We start from the raw sequence: 18,146 nt of genomic DNA, 5'->3' as shown, positions 1-18,146 counted from the left end.
GTTCCCCAGCCTCTCCCCTGCAGATACACGGTAGAAGAGGGTAAAAAGAGAGGGGGGGGGGGGGCACATAATTAGGCGCAAAAATCATTATAAACAGCAGCTACTGGGTTAACATTAAGTTACTGTGTGATTCCTGGGTTAATAGCGCTGGGGTGTGTGCTGGCATACTCTCTCTCTGTCTCTCCAAAGGGCCTTGTGAGGGAATTGTCGTCGGATGAGCATTCCCTGAGTGTGTGGTGTGTCGGTACGTGTGTGTCGACATGTCTGAGGTAAAAGGCTCCCCTAAGGAGGAGATGGAGCAAATATGTGTGTGAGGGGTGTCTCCGTCGACAACGCCGACACCTGTTTGGATATGTGTATTAAGTGCTAAGGTGAATTTATTGCACAAAAGATTAGAGAACAGACAGGGAATCTACCCATGTCTGTCCCTATGTCGCAGAGACCTTCAGAGTCTCTCAATGCTCACTATCCAAAATAATAGACACTGATATCTGACTCCAGTGTCGACTACGATAATGCAAAGTTACAGCCAAAATGGCAGGAAAGTATTCAATATATGATTATTGTAATAAAAGATGATTTGCATATCACTGATGACTCATCTGTCCCTGACACAAGGGTACACATGTTTAAGGGGAAGAAAGCTGAGGTAAATTTCCCTCTTCTCATGATGAAAAAGAGCGGGAATCTTCAGACAAGAGACTGCTGTTTCCCACAAAGAATTCTCAGGGAGTATCCTTCCCCTACTAGGGCCAGGATACGATGGGAATCTTCCCCTAGGGTGTCACGTTTGCCCAAAAGGTAGCCCTGACTTAACAGCTATCCTCAGGGATCCTGCAGATAGCGGGGACATTCTGGTACACTACTCAGGCCTGCGATTGTGTCGGCATGGGTTTATAGCGCTGTAGCAGCGTGGACAGGTACCTTATCAGCAGAGATTGAGACCCTAGTATGTATATATATATATGTATATATATAGTATATATATATATATTAAAGATGCTGTCTTAAGATATATATATAAAACATGCCCAAAAAGGCATTAGTCTACTGGGTTCTAGAGTCAACGCTATGTCGATTTCTGCTTGACGTGTCCTGTAGATATGCAATGGACAGGTGATGCCGACTTAAGAGGCATATGGAAGGCTGAGGATTGTGTGGAGAAGGGATCTCGGACCTGATCTCCACAGCTATGGCTGGTAATTCTGATCTTTTGCCTTATATTCCTGCACAGCCTAGGAAAGCACAACATTATCAAATGCAGCCTTTCGATCACAAAGAAACAAGAAAGTCCGAGGTACGTCCTTTCTTGCCAGAGGCAGGGGCAGAGGAAAGAAGCTGCACAACACAGCTAGTTCCCAGGAACAGAAGTCCTCCCCGGCCTCTACAAAATCCACCGCATGTCGCTGGGGCTCCACAGGCGGAGCTAGGCCCGGTGGGGGCACGTCTTCGTAATTTCAGCCACAAGTGGGTTCACTCCCTGTTGGATCCCTGGGAAATTGATATTGTGTCTTAGGGATACAAGCTGGACTTTGAGGAGATGCCCCCTCACCGACGGCCCTGCCGGCTTCCCCCCACGAGAGGGAAATAGTGTTAACTGCAATTCACAAATTGTATCTTCAACAGGTGGTGGTCAAGGTTTCCCTCCTTCAACAAGGAGGGGGTTATTATTCGACCATGTTGTAGTCCCGAAACCGGACGGTTCGGTCAGACCCATATTGAATTTAAAATCCCTGAACATATACCTGAAAGGGTTCAAGTTCAAGATGGAATCGCTACGAGCGGTCATAGCAAGCCTGAAAGGGGGAGATTTTATGGTGTCTCTGGACATAAAGGATGCATACCTTCATGTCCCCGTTTATCCACCTCATCAGGCGTACCTCAGATTTGCGGTACAGGATTGTCATTACCAATTTCAGACGTTGCCGTTTGGTCTCTCCACCGCCCCGAGAATCTTCACCAAGGTAATGGCGGAAATGATGGTGCTCCTGCGAAAGCAAGGTGTCACAATTATCCCATACTGGGACGATCTCCTCATAAAAGCGAGATCAAGAGAGCAGTTGCTGAACAGCGTATCACTTTCTCTGGAAGTGTAACGGCAACACGGCTGGATTCTAAATATTCCAAAGTCGCAGTTGCTTCCTACGGCTCATCTGCCTTTCCTAGGCATGATTCTAAACAAAAGGGTTTATCTCCCGATAGAGAGAGCTCAGGAGCTCATGACACTGGTCAGGAACCTATTAAAACCAAAACAGGTGTCCGTGCATCACTGCACTCGAGTCCTGGGAAGGATGGTGGCATCATACGAGGCCATTCCCTTCGGCAGGTTCCATGCGAGGACCTTTCAATGGGACTTACTGGACAAGTGGTCCGGATCACATCTTCAGATGTATCGGTTAATCACCCTATCCCCCAGGACCAGGGTGTCTCTCCTGTGGTGGCTGCAGAGTGCTCATCTTCTCGAGGGCCGCAGATTCGGCATTCAGGACTGGATCCTGGTGACCACGGATGCAAGCCTCCGAGGGTGGGGAGCAGTCACACAGGGAAAAAAGTTCCAAGCTCTGTGGGTAAGTCAGGAGACTTGCCTTCACATCAACATCCTGGAACTAAGGGCCATATACAACGCCCTACGTCAAGCGGAGACCCTGCTTCGCGACCAACCGGTTCTGATTCAGTCAGAAGCCACCAGAATTCTTCGCTGGGCGGAGAATCACGTAAGCGCACTGTCAGCAGTGTTCATCCCGGGAGTGGACAACTGGGAAGCAGACTTCCTAAGCAGGCACGACCTCCACCAGGGAGAGTGGGGACTTCATCAATTAGTCTTCACGCAGATTGCTAGTCGGTGGGAACTGCCACAGGTGGATATGATGGCATCCCGCCTCAACAAAAAGCTACAGAGGTATTGCGCCAGGTCATGAGACCCTCAGGCGATAGCTGTGGACGCACTGGTGACACTGTGGGTGTTCCAGTCAGTCTATTTATTTCCTCCTCTTCCTCTCATACCCAAGGTGCTGAGGATAATAAGAAAAAGAGGAGTGAGAACAATCCTCATTGTTCCAGATTGGCCACGAAGGAACTGGTATCCAGATCTGCAAGAAATGCTCACAGAGGACCCGTGGCCTCTTCCTCTAAGACAGGACCTGTTGCAACAGGGGCCCTGTCTGTTCCAAGACTTACCGCGGCTGCGTTTGACGGCATGGCGGTTGAACGCCGGATTCTAGCAGAAAAGGGCATTCCGGACGAGGTCATTCCTACGCGGATAAAGGCTAGGAAGGACGTGACAGCTAAACATTATCACCGTATATGGCGAAAATATGTTTCTTGGTGTGAGGCCAGGAATGCTCCTACAGAGGAATTCCAGCTGGGCCGTTTCCTTCACTTCCTACAGTCAGGAGTGAATTTGGGCCTAAAATTGGGTTCCATTAAGGTCCAGATTTCGGCCCTATCCATTTTCTTTCGAAAAGAGTTGGCTTCTCTACCAGAAGTTCAGACGTTTGTAAGGGAGTGCTGCATATTCAGCCTCCTTTTGTGCCTCCAGTGGCACCTTTGGATCTTAACGTGGTGTTAAGTTTCCTGAAATCACACTGGTTTGATCCACTTAAAATGGTGGAGTTAAAATATCTCACGTGGAAAGTGGTCATGCTTTTAGCCTTGGCTTCGGCTAGGCGTGTGTCAGAATTAGCGGCTTTGTCACATAAAAGCCCCTATCTGGTTTTCCATATGGATAGAGTAGAATTGCGGACCCATCCACAATTTCTGTCAAAAGTGGTGTCATCTTTTCATATGAACCAACCTATTGTGGTGCCTGTGGCTACTCGTGACTTGGAGGATTCCGAGTTACTGGATGTGGTCAGGGCTTTGAAGGTTTATGTAGCAAGAACGGCTAGAGTCAGGAAAACGGAGTCACTGTTTATCCTGTATGCATCCAACAAGCTGGGTGCTCCTGCTTCAAAGCAAACTATTGCTCGCTGGATCTGTAACACGATTCAGCAGGCTCATTCTGCAGCTGGATTGCCGCTGCCAAAATCAGTTAAAGCCCATTCCACTAGGAAGGTGGGCTCTTCTTGAGCGGCTGCCCGAGGGGTCTCGGCATTACAACTATGCCGAGCTGCTACTTGGTCAGGTTCAAACACTTTTGCAAAGTTCTACAAGTTTGATACCCTGGCTGAGGAGGACCTATTGTTTGCTCAATCGGTGCTGCAGAGTCATCCGCACTCTCCCGCCCGTTTGGGAGCTTTGGTATAATCCCTATGGTCCTTACGGACTGAGTCCCCAGCATCCACTAGGACGTTAGAGAAAATAAGATTTTACTTACCGGTAAATCTATTTCTCGTAGTCCGTAGTGGATGCTGGGCGCCCGTCCCAAGTGTGGACTTTTTCTGCAATACTTGTATATAGTTATTGCTGCAATAAGGGCTATGTTATTGTTGCATCAGGGTTGAACTGATGCTCTGTTGTTGTTCATACTGTTGACTGAATAAGTTTATCACAAGTTATACGGTGTGATTGGTGTGGCTGGTATGAGTCTTGCCCTGGATTTCCAAAATCCTTTCCTTGTACTGTCAGCTCTTCCGGGCACAGTTTCTCTAACTGAGGTCTGGAGGAGGGACATAGAGGGAGGAGCCAGAGCACACCAGAATCTAAATTCTTTCTTAAAGTGCCCATGTCTCCTGCAGAGCCCGTCTATTCCCCCATGGTCCTTACGGAGTCCCCAGCATCCACTACGGACTACGAGAAATAGATTTACCGGTAAGTAAAATCTTATTATTAGGTGACTGGATGATAGGGGTGCAGCAGGTATATGACAGTTTTGGTGGCAAATTTAAAGCTGACATCCGCTCCAAACGTCAGGCAGAGCGTCACCAGCAACAAGTTCTTGCCCAGGCTATCCGGATGTGCAGCGTCTGCTGGCAGGTCCCTGACCCCCAGCTTCCCCTGGCGTTCCTCCGCAGAAATAGCCTGATCTCAAGCAGTGACACCAGTAGCAGGACCAGGCTCTCACTGAGATGCTCCCCTGCAGGCAAGAAGGACGTGCACTCAGAGCCGCCCATTGCTGCCCTGGGGTCCACCCATCCATACAGCCAGTCCGAGTAGCAGGACCTGCTTCCCTCGATCAGCAGCACAGCTCCGCTGCCTCCTTCCTGGCGGAAGATCAAATACACGTCCGTGTGTCTGTCAGTCAACAGGTGGGGGGGAGCAGAGCCGGCCCTAACCAATTTGATGGCCTATGCAACATTTTGGCAGGTGCCCCCTAGCACCGCCGCTAGTTCCGCCTCTTACCCTGCACCCATCTCCCTCACCCATAGCAGTCTTCACTTTGCTGCCCTGTGCCAGTAAGAGCATTGGTGCCCCCACCCCATATATTTTAAATAGGAATAGCATGTGCCTTCAACGCGCACCCTGAAAAAGAGGCACGTTCTTGCTGGGAAGGGGCGTGGGTACCCAATAGTACCCCCAGTTCAAATTATGTCACACAGTAATGCAACATTATTTACATTATATCACATGATAGTGGGGGTAATTCAGACCTGATCGTTGCAGCAATTTTGTTAGCAGATAGGCAAAACCATGGCCCTCATTTCAAGTTGGACGCTTGCTAGCAACTTTTTGCTTGCTTGCGATCAGATAGTCGCCGCCTATGGAGGAGTGTATTTTCGCTTTGCAAGTGTGCGAACGCATGTGCTGCCGAGTGGCCCGAAAAAGTTTTGTGCAGTTTCTAAGTAGCTCTACACTTACTCAGCCCTTGCGATCATTTCAGTGTGTCTGGTCCGGGTTTGACGTCAGACACCCGCCCTGCAAACGCCTGGACACGCCTGCGTTTTTCCTACCACTCCCTGAAAACGGTCAGTTGACACCCATAATTGCCCTCTTCCTGTCAATCACCTTGCGATAGCCCGTGCGAATGGATTCTTCATAAAATACATCGCTGTGCAACGACCCGCTTTGTACCCGTGTGATGCGCCTGCGCATTGCGGTGCATACGCATGCGCAGTTTTGCCCCCCCCCCCCCCTGCACTGCACATGGGCCCTCATTCCGAGTTGTTCGCTCGCTAGCTGCTTTTAGCAGCCGTGGAAACGTTATGCCGCCTCCCACTGGGAGTGTATCTTAGCTTAGCAGAAGTGCGAACGAAAGGATCGCAGAGCGGATGCAAAATATTTTTGAGCAGTTTCAGAGCAGCTCCAGACCTACTCCTAGTTTGCGATCACTTCAGACTATTCAGTTCCTGTTTTGACGTTACAAGCACGCCCTGCGTTCTCCCAGCCACGCCTGCGTTTTTTTGATCACTCCCTGAAAACGGTCAGTTGACACCCAGAAATGCCCCCATCCTGTCAATCACTCTGCGGCCAGCAGTGCGACTGAAAAGCTTCGCTAGACCTTGTGTAAAAAACCATCGGCTGTTGTGAAAGTACGTCGCGCATGGGCATTGCGCCGCATATGCATGCGCAGAAGTGCCACTTTTTTGCCTAATCGCTGCACTGCGAACGAAAACAGCTAGCGAACAACTCGGAATGGCCCCCATGGTTTTGCCCAACTGCTAGCAAAATTGCTGCTACGATCAGGTCTGAATTAGGCCTAGTGTCCCGTATTTAGGTTACATCACATAGTAGTACCCTTTACAATATGCACGTTACTCCTCACAGTAGTGCCTCTTATTCACATTACACCATACCGTATTACTCCTTATTCACATTACACCACACCACACAGTAGTGCCCTTTCTGCATGTTACATAACACAGTAGTGCACCTTATACACATAATGCCACACATAAGTAATGTCCTTGTAGACATATTGCCACACAGTAATGGCCCTTACACATATGCCACACATTGTTAATGGCCTTTTACACAATTTCAATGCTGGTCTCTCATGCACAAGGGATAGCCAACCCCAACAACAGAAAAAATAAATAAAACGGAAAAAAGGAGAGAGCACAAAAAGAATGGATAAAAATATATTACATTTTGATAATTCAAATTATATTAATTATACGGGTGGTATTCATGTGACCGGCGGTCTGCTGACCGACAGTCACATGACCTCCTCCACCATCCCGCCGGCTCAGTATCCCGATGGTCGGCATGCCGACCAACAGGGACTATTTCCACTCGTGGGTGTCCACGACACCCATAGAGTGGGAATAGAACCCATGGCGACCGCAGGTCGCCACCGAGCCCGCAGCGTGGCAAGCGCAGCGAGCCCGCAAGGGGCTTGCTGCACTCGCCCCTCCCCGCCGGGATCCCGGCGTCGGTATGCTGCCGGGATCCCGGCGTCGGTAAGCTGACCGGCGGTCAGGAGACCGCCGGTCAGCCATACTACACCCAATTATACATCAGAGCCGATAAAAACAAAACAAAAAATCACATCAGGGTGAGGGGGGTAGAGGAGGACACACACATAAGGCATGGGATAAAGGGGGCCACACACAGGGGGGGTACGGGGCAGGAGGGCACAAGGTGTCACACACACACACACACACACACACACACACACACACACACACACACACACACACACACACACCAGGGTGAGGGGGGGTAGAGGATGACACACACATAAGGCAGGAGGTACAGGGGGCCACACACAGGGGGGTACGGGGCAGGAGGGCACAAGGTGTCACACACACAGGGGGCCACACTCTAGGGTGAGGGGGGTAGAGGATGACACACACATAAAGCAGGAGGTACAAGGGGCCACACACAGGGGGGTGCAGGGCGGGAGGGCACAAGGTGTCACACACACAGGGGGCCACACACCAGGGTGAGGGGGGACAGAGTGGCACACACACACAAGGCATGATACAGGGGTCCACACACAGGGGGGTGGGAGGACATGAGGTCACAGGGCCCTCTGGTCACTCACCTCAAGCTTGGAGTGTCAGCGAGGGAGGACCGCAGACCTAGGCACAGGCCAAAGAGGAGGTCAGCGAAGGATCAGTATGCTAGCTCCCATGCAGCACCATGGCGCCGCGGCTGCTTGGCCGGTATTGTGAGCCTGGAGGTAACTCGAGGAGAGCACTCCAGGAACATGTGCCCCGGTAATGAGATGCAGAGGCAGACCTCTGATTCACCCCCCACGGAGCGCGGAGCAGCGCTGCTGGAGGAGAGAGGGAGCCGGGCCGTTTGAGAAGTCGGGCTGCTCAGATCTCCGGCGCAGGGGAGGGGGAGATGCAGAGTAGTTTGACCGGGTGCAGGTGGAGCGGCGGCCCCTGAAGGCAGTCCGGGGCCATGGCAGCCGCATACCTGCACCGATGACAGTCTAGCAGAGGAAGCAGTGTTCCCGTGGGTGCACGTGAGTGCGGCAGCGGTACTTCACCTAGCCGCTCTTCTGCACTAGAATCGGCGCCTGTCTTATGTTTTGGGGGAGCCTTGCCCCCCCCCCCCCCATTCCGACGCCCCTGGTGGAGAGAGATAGAGAGCTACAGTGTGAGAGGTGCGGCTGCGTGTGGTGGTGCCTGCTGCCGTGCAGGTGTAGATTCGGTACTCACCAGGCGCCGCTCTCTCTCACCTTCAGGTACCAGAACCTTCAACGGACCTGGAAATCTTCAGTCGGATCCGGACACTGCGATTCCCTCTCGGAGCTGACCGACGACCGAGCTGAGGAGAGAATAGTTTACCTTAAAGGGGGTGAAAGTTGCCTCACTGAGGCCTCACCTGATCCGCGGGGTCTCCGGCACTCTCTTCTGCCGCTGACCCGTCCTGGCCAGCGGCGCCGCCGTCTCTCCTCCGCGTCCAGCCGCCGCTGGACATCTTCCTCCTGCAGGCCGACGTCTTCCAGCCTCTTCAGCGGCCACCGGAGCTCTTCTCCCCACGGCCGCCGTCTTCTTCGTCCACACCGTCTTGGCTCCCCGTCCGGCTCTTCTTCTTCCCTCGCGCCCCCGCGCGCGGTCTTTTTTTCAGGCTCCCGCCCGGCGTCTGACGTCAGACGCCGGGGGCGGGGCCTATGACACGGCGAGCGCCGATTGGCTTGCCGCCTCCCTCTCCGATTGGCTGCCGCTCCGGGAGCCGCGATTGACTCCCGGAGGGCGCCAACATTCGAATTCCTCTGGTCCGGTGCAGGGAAAAGAGTAATCCCTGCACCGGACACCCGCCGCCACGCACCCAGCGCTGGGGACAGACAAGCTGCCCCAGCGCTGTCCCCTGCTAGGGACAGCACCACAGATGTGCCCACAGGGCACATCTCTACATTTCCCCCCCCTTTTTCCTTTGTAGTCCCTACAAAGTTCTCCACGACGTCCATTGTCCGCGGGTCAGGGAATTCCGAGGTCCCTCCGGCGAGGTTGTGTTCAAGGGTCCAGCCCGGACAGGCTGTGACCCCACATCCTTCCACCTCCAGCTCCGGGTTCCTCTTCTTCGTTCCTCCTGACCTCCATTCGTGGATCCTCTGGGGAAGTGGCATCTCCCCACGGTCGCTCAACGTGGGCCACCAAGGGGAATCTTCCTCCACGGGGACAGCAGTCCCCCACTCTTGGCCTTCCAGATCGTCTGGGACATCGTCCCTGTCTTCAGGGAGTGGTACCGACCACCACCCAACAGCGGAATCCTCCGGGGCATCCATTTCCTCCCGGGCAACAGCCATCATATGTCGAATTTCCTCGTGGGGCATCTCCAAAGGTCCTGTGTCTTCCTCTGGAACGGGTCTTCCCACGGCATCGCGATCCTGTCCCCATACGTCCGTCCATTTCGGCACTCCCGGCAGGTACTCTTGCTCCAGGACTATCTCCTCCTCTTCACGGAGGGCATTCAACTGGGGGCATGACTCCACCCAATCCTGCCAGTCACTCTCGTCGGCGCTTCCGATGCCAGAGTCGTCCTCCATCTGTTCTGGGAGGGATTCGTCGGCGGACAGCTCACCGTAGTCCGAGTCCTCCTCCACCGATACCTGGACTAGGGGACTATTTTCCTCCTCAGCGTACTTAGTCCTTTCCGCTGGCACCTCTGTTTCCTCAGCGTACTCCTTCGTTTCCGCTGGCATCTCTTGGTACTTAGGACACTCCTGTTCCGCACGTCCTGGTCGTGGACGGTTCCATCGCGGGGAGATTCCGGACGTCTCAGTCACTGGGTCTTCACGCTTTTCTTCGCAGCGTGGTCTCTTCACCTCCCAGTCGTCCACCTCCGCCTTATGCGGGAAAGGATTCTGCCTTACTGGGGTCACTTTCTTGGGACAGAGTAGGTCCGCAGCATCTTCCCAGGGGCACTCACTGGCCGCATGTCCTGGTCGCCGACACTTCCAACAAGGGAGGGCCACTGCCACCTTCTCCAAGACGGGTTCCTGGTCCACCTTCTTCGCTGAGGAATCTCCACCCGTTGGTTCCGGCTCGGAGGAAATGGGCACCTGCGAACTAACTTCAAGCAGGGTCTTCCGCTCCATTTCCCTGGTTTCCTCCTCCCATCTCTGGGCGCGACCATCTGCAATCATCCGGTCTTCATTCCACGGACAATCGGGAAGCGCATGTCCTCTCGCCTCGCAGAGTGCACACACAGGCTCTGCAGCCACCCGGTCCCAAAGCTGCTGACGAGATTCCGTCAGCTGCTTCACCGTGGCCTCGTAGTCCGTCCTGTCTTCAGTCCATGGACATTCCAGGAGCCGATGTCGGGGATCTCCACAGCTTTCACACCGGGGATCAACCTCGTCTTCGCTCAACTCTTCGTCCCAGGGACAACTGTTGTGCTCATGCCCGTAGTTTCCGCAGAGCAAACACCAGGACTCCTTCACTTGGCCCTGCTGACGTCTTCGGTCCGCTTCCTGGACCACCTTCTTTGGGGACTTCTCTCGCCACGTACACTCGTCGGCAAAGTGCCCTGTTTGCCGACATCTCTTGCAGGGCGTCACAGCGGCCTTCTTGCGCCCCTTCTCCCGGCGCTCTTCTTTTCCACGCTGGACCGACCGCTGCACTATCTTCAGGAGGTCTGCCCCAGACACCGTCACCCAGTCGCTCTGGTCCGCACGCGTCCGTGGGTGAGTCTGTTCCGGAGCCATCCGCAGGGAGGTCTTCTTGGTGGTGTTCCACATCGTGTCTGTGATCCGGTCTCTCTGATCCTGCCGACTACGCCAAGTGTGAGAGGTGCGGCTGCGTGTGGTGGTGCCTGCTGCCGTGCAGGTGTAGATTCGGTACTCACCAGGCGCCGCTCTCTCTCACCTTCAGGTAACGGAACCTTCAACGGACCTGGAAATCTTCAGTCGGATCCGGACACTGCGATTCCCTCTCGGAGCTGACCGACGACCGAGCTGAGGAGAGAATAGTTTACCTTAAGGGGGTGAAAGTTGCCTCACTGAGGCCTCACCTGATCCGCGGGGTCTCCGGCACTCTCTTCTGCCGCTGACCCGTCCTGGCCAGCGGCGCCGCCGTCTCTCCTCCGCGTCCAGCCGCCGCTGGACATCTTCCTCCTGCAGGCCGACGTCTTCCGGCCTCTTCAGCGGCCACCGGAGCTCTTCTCCCCACGGCCGCCGTCTTCTTCGTCCACACCGTCTTGGCTCCCCGTCCGGCTCTTCTTCTTCCCTCATGCCCCCGCGCGCTGTCTTTTTTTCAGGCTCCCGCCCGGCGTCTGACGTCAGACGCCGGGGGCGGGGCCTATGATGCGGCGAGCGCCGATTGGCTCGCCGCGTCCCTCTCCGATTGGCTGCCGCTCCGGGAGCCGCGATTGGCTCCCGGAGGGCGCCAACATTCGAATTCCTCTGGTCCGGTGCAGGGAAAAGAGTAATCCCTGCACCGGACACCCGCCGCCACGCACCCAGCGCTGGGGACAGACAAGCTGCCCCAGCGCTGTCCCCAGCTAGGGACAGCACCACAGATGTGCCCACAGGGCACATCTCTACAACAGTATGCTGATTCCTGTCAGTGAGAACCAGGGATGGACTGGGGCCAGAAATTCTCATGTGCCTGCTATCGGCACGGGGGGGGGGGGCGCGCATGGACACGGCGCTCTGGGGCGTGCCACGAGTCATGGGGGTGTGGACTTGTGTCATGCCCCCATTTTTGTAAGAACAGGTATTTCGGGTGGTGGGGGGCACAAACAGAGCCAGGAGCTGCGTGCAGCCTTCCCGTCTCTCTCTGTGACTGGACCGGCCCACCTGCCCATCGGCCATCCCGTCATTTGCCAAAAGTACCAGATGGGTGGTCCGACCCTGGTGAGAACAGAGGGGAGTACTGGAGTCCTTAGCATACGCGCACGCAGGGGGGATTTCCGAGTACCTAGAAACCCCCCCTGGCCGTCGATCAATCAGTGCCACTGACCGATTTAAAAAAATTTAAATAAAATGGAGGAGTGTAGACTGCTGTGTCCCAACTGCCTCCGTACTAACTGTGACAGCCTGGCCGCTGTCGGCATGCAGGGGGAGCTGCTGCGTCAGCGCGCCGCTCACAGCTCCTGACAGCAGTTCTTCTGGAGCCAGGGGAGGCGCAGGGTAGCGGAGCCGGGAAATACTGTTCACTGAAAAGGTGAGACAGTGACGATCTCCGGCACTTTGGCAATGGCTATCTCCGGACAGGCAGGCAGCGCAGCGGGGTCTGTTCTTGTTGTTACTTGGATGGGTGGGTGTCTCTGCTGTGTGTGCGTGTATGTATGTCTATAGTACTATGTGTGTATGTATGCTATGTCTATGTATGCTGCGTGTGTTTGTAAGTATGCCGTGTGTTTGTGATACTTTGTGTGTGTATGTGTTTCTTTCTATGTATATATACTAATGTACAGTACTGTGTAGACCCCTTTTGGCAGCAGCATCAGTGTATATAAACAAACAGACAGCGGCACTCAGGGGCTTTTGTGCAAAAATAGTTGTATTAAAGCATCACAAATGCGTGTACCAAAGTTTTGTGGCGTGTAGCCCCTTCGTCAATGGGCTACGCACCCTGAATCTTTGGTACGCGCATTTATGATGCTTTAATACAACTATTTTTGCACAAAAGCCCCGGAGTGCCGCTGTCTGTTTGTGTGTGTGTATGTATGTATGTATGTGTATATATACATATATATATATATATATACACATACATAATACATACATGTACGGAACCCCCCCCCCCCCCTATTAAAATCCTGCGTTTGCCACTGCCTAGATGCCTAAATTGTTGAATAGAAAGGGGATTACTCCCACAAAGACGGGGCATAAACCTAGTTTTGGAGAGGAGTACGAAGACCACTATCACTAAAGAGTCAGAGAGTCCTTGCATACAAGCACTAAAGGGAGAGGTCACTGCAGAGGCAGCGTGGCAAAACTGAAGATGAAGTTGGAAGCGCCATAATAAATGAATTGAGGGAGTGAAGCTGTAAGTGAGGGAGGGCTGAGGCAGCAGAGGACACCCATGGTCTGAGCGGAAGTGCTGCAGAGGTGTGAAGGCTGAGTGACAGCTGTGATAAAGAGAAGCAGAAGTGTGATAAAGAACAAACATTGTCGTAGTAGTTGCATTTTATTTTCAATGTTTTCCTTCAATAAATGTTTACTTAAGCATAAACAGAAAAAGATAAGAAACTGAGAATAAAGTGTTATATACATTGTAGTAGACTACACGCAATAATAGCGTGTAGTCTACCACAATGTTACTGTTATACTGTAGGGTTACAGGTATACCCTAGACCAGTCGATCACGGTGGACGTTCTGCAGCAGCCAATAAGAATCAGGCTGATACTTATTGGCTGAAACTGTCACATGTGGCAGCCTCCACTCCACTGGGACCAAAGCTAGAGATCTGTATTAAGAGGGTCAAGGGGGCAGGGTAGGCTAGGGGGCAAAGTGTGGCCGAAGTCAGGACCTTGGACCAATCAAGACTGGTGGGTATGACTGCAACCACAGCTGACGGCCTGCCCAGCCAGTGGCGTAACTAGAGGCTTGGAAGCCCCTGGCAATCTCTCAAGGTGGGCCTTCTATTTAATTTGAATAAACCCTTAGGCCTACATGTTTTATCATAGCTCAACAATTTGTGTACTATAAATAAAAGAAATACATGAGGCAGTGTGGCAAGATAGTGTATTGGCTTTGCTTGCCTAGCTGCTAGACGTTATCAGTGGTGGCTGCTGCTCCTGTGTAGCAGTGCAGACCATATATAGCAAGGTGGGGGGGGGGGGATGCAGTCAGGATCCCGCCTGTTAGGATTCCGGCAGTCAGATTACTGACGCAGGAATCCCGACACTATTCGGAATGCCGACACCGGCATCCTGAGCAGGTAGACATCCCCGGCATTGGAATCCCGACAGCAGACTCTGGAACCCTTGCTATCCCGTCAGCAGACATCTATATTTGCATCCTGTTTTATCAACTGACTATACAGGACATCTACATTTATGGACACCGCCAGTAATTTGGCTCACCAGCACCTTTGAAAATTACTGCCTGGATTGGACTCCGCACAATAGAGAGGACAGCTTTACTTCCAAACCAGCCTTATTGGGTCAAGCTACAGACCTTTCTCCAGCGGCAATTCCTTGTGGTAACATTACCCATACCAACAGTGTTCATCAATATTGTCCTAAAGGCCTAGAAAAAGTCATATCATCTGCTTATTGAAATCTGCATAATTGCACAGGACATTACAAGGTTCCATCATGAGAAATGTATCAGCATGACCTAATTATTTTTTATACATTTTTTAATTATTGATTTATTTTAAATTATAATAAATATATACATCTTTTATGATACCATGTTGTAGTTACTTAATACTAGCGCTGCTAAATTCATTCTTAACTGTTGTTTATCTTTGAATTGGCTATTCTTGTATAGTAGCAGCTATTAGAGACAAGTCCCTGGGCTAGCGCCTAAGCAAATTTCCTTCTGGAAATGTTCTATTCTCTCTGCAAACTCTCAAGGTGGGCCTTCTATTTAATTTCAATAAACCCTTAGGCCTACATGTTTTATCATAGCTCAACAATTTGTGTATCATAAATAATAGAAATACATGAGGCAGTGTGGCAAGATAGTGTATTGGCTTTGCTTACCTAGCTGCTAGACGTTATCAGTGGTGGCTGCTGTTCCTGTGTAGCAGTGCAGACCATATATAGCAAGGGGGGGATGCAGTCAGGATCCCGCCTGTCAGGATTCCGGCAGTCAGATTACTGACGCAGGAATCCCCCGACACTATTCGGAATGCCGACACCGGCATCCTGAGCAGGTAGACATCCCCTGCATCGGAATCCCAACAGCTGGGATGCCAAATGTCCTCACACCACAACGCTAAGGGGGTTAGACACGGGGAGGGGGGGGGGGGGGTGGTAGGTTTAGGCTGTGGGGGGAGGAGGGTTAGGCTTAGGCAGCGCCCTGGGAGGGCTAGGGGAGGGGGAGTAGGGTTAGGCACCCTTCGAGGGTTTGGGTCAGGCAACCCTCCGAGGGTTAGGGTTAGACTGCGTCCCGGGTGGGTTAGGTTTAGGTAGTGGGAATGGGAGGATAGGTTTATGCACTGATGGGGGAAAGGTTAGGGTTAGGCAGCGGGTAGGGAGGGTTAGGGGGGTAGGGGAGAGGGTATAGCACCCCTTACTCACCCCTGTGGGTTTATGCGCAATCGGGATCCTGGCGTCGGTATTTCCAGTTTCCCGTTCTGATCCCCAGGGGGGGGGGGGGCAGTTAAAACATAAACATACCTTTAGAGAGGTGCGCCGGGCCAATATTGCCGGATTTGGAGTTGGTTCTAATTCATCGGCCGGCTTTGGATTTGGATTTGCAAAATCACTGTGACTGGCCTTGGATTTAGATTTTTTTCAAAAGTTTTCATAAAAGCTAAAATCACTTAATTTGGGCCTGGTTTTTTGTCCCTACAGTATTATAATATTGGCCAAAGGCTGGCTGGCTAAAGTGCGGTATCCAGTGTGAGTTGGATACATTACGGGATACAGTGCTGGTTGGATACTGTGTGGGTTGGATATAGGGCCTAATTCAGAGTTGATTACAGCAGCAAATTTCTTAGCAGATGGGCAAAACCATGTGCACTGCAGGGGAGGCAGATATAACATGTGCAAAGAGAGTTGGATTTGGGTGGGGTGTGTTCAAACTGAAATCTAAATTGCAGTGTAAAAATAAAGCAGCCAGTATTTACCCTGCACAGAAACAAAATAACCCACCCAAATCTAACTCTCTCTGCAAATGTTATATCTGCCCCCCCCCCCTGCAGTGCACATGGTTTTGCCCAACTGCTAGCAAATTTGCTGCTGCGATCAACTCTGAATTACCCCCATAGTGTGGGTTGGATACCGAGCAGGATACAGAGTTGGCTGGATACAGTGCTGGTTAGATACTGTGGGTGTGGTTCATCAAATCGACAGTGTCTAGGTCAACAATGTTTAGGTCGACCACTATAGGTCGACAGTCACTAGGTCAACATGGATGGAAGGTCGACAGGGTTTCTAGGTCGACATGTGCTAGGTCGACAGGTCTAAAGGTCGACATGAGGATTTTTTTGTGTGTGTTGTTTTCTTCGTAGAGTGACCGGGATCCCAAATTAGTGCACCGCGTCCCCTCGCATGGCTCGCTTCGCTCGCCGTGCTTCGGGCACGGTGCCTTCGCTCCGCTACCGCTTCGCTCGGCACACTTTACCGTTCCAATCGTAGTCCACGTGGATCGATAAGTATGAAAAAATAAAAAAAATAAAAAAATTAGAAAAACTCATGTCGACCTTTAGATCTGTCGACCTAGCACATGTCGTCCTAGAAACCCTGTCGACCTTCCATCCATGTCGACCTAGTGACTGTCGACCTATAGTGGTCGACCTAAACATTGTCGACCTAGACACTGTCGGTCTTCAGACCGGATCCCAGATACTGTGTGGGTTGAACAGAGTGTGGGTCGGATACAGTGCAGGATATATTACTGATTTGATACAGTGTGGGATACAATGTGGGTCAGAAACAGTGCAGCTTGGATACAGTGTGTGTTGGATACAGTCTGGGATACAGTTTGGATTGGATACAGTGCTGGTTGGATACTGTGGGTTGGATACAGTGCGGGTCAGGTAAAGTACGGGATATATCACTGGTTGGATACAGTGTGGGATACAGTGTGGGTCAGAAACAGTGCAGCTTGGATACAGTGTGTGTTGGATACAGTCTGGGATACAGTGTGGATTGGATACAGTGCTGGTTGGAACCTGTGGGTTGGATACAGTGCGGGTCAGGTAAAGTACGGGATATATCACTGGTTGGATACAGTGTGGGATACAGTGTGGGTTGGATACAGTGCAGGTTGGATACTGTGTGTGTTGAATACAGTGCATGTTGGCTATAGTGCGTGATACAGTGTGGGTCTGATACAAATCAGGATACAGTGCAGGGCAGATACACTAATAGTGCACTTAATGTGACAGAGGGTCCTCAGTGCGGGGTTGTCAGTGGTGTCCTCAGTGTGGTGGTGCCGGCAGTGTCAGCAGTGTGGGGGTGTCAACGGAGTCCTCAGTGCGGTGGTGTCGGCAGAGCAAGGGTGCTAGCGGTGTTCTCAATGCGGTGGTGCCAGCGGTGGTCTCAGTGCAGTGGTGGTGGCAGTGGCGGCCGTGCAGTGGTGTCAGCGGAGTCATAGAGTATTGCCCATATTGTTTAGACAAAAAGAAAGCACAGACTGGTCCATCTAATCTGTGAAAGTAATTTGTCATTACCTTTGTTTTCTTTTGTATTATACTTCTTTTTGTTTCTTTTTTTGGTGACTATATTATTATTATTATTATTATTATTATTATTATCCTTTATTTATATGGCGCCACAAGGGTTCCCCAGCGCCCAATTACAGAGTACATAAACAAATAACCAAACAGGAAAACAGCAACTTACAGTTGATGACAATATAGGACAAGCACAGGGTAAATAAACATAGTTACATCAGCAGATGACACTGGAATAAGTATCAGGTGTCAGAAGACTGATGGATTTGGTGCAGTTGAAGATTATTAAAGTAAGAAAGGATAAGCACATAAGGGAAGAGGGCCCTACTCGTGAGAGCTTACATTCTCTGTTATATACAGTAGTAAGGAAATGGTTAAGGCTGACAATTGTACCATAGAGATAATTGTTAAGGGCCATTTTATTACAAATTAGGTAACACTATACATTGGAAGACACCTGTTAAGTTCACAAAGGTATATGGAAAATGTAGTGTTGCCCAGTGTACTGCAATTTATAATGATGCACATTTACTTATTAGCTTACAGGTTTTTATTGTAAGACAGAAAAC

This window comes from Pseudophryne corroboree, chromosome 5 (genome assembly GCF_028390025.1).
Source record: "Pseudophryne corroboree isolate aPseCor3 chromosome 5, aPseCor3.hap2, whole genome shotgun sequence".
Lineage (NCBI taxonomy): Eukaryota > Metazoa > Chordata > Amphibia > Anura > Myobatrachidae > Pseudophryne > Pseudophryne corroboree.
The sequence above is the reverse complement of the archived record's forward strand: the minus strand, read 5'-3'. Positions refer to the sequence as shown.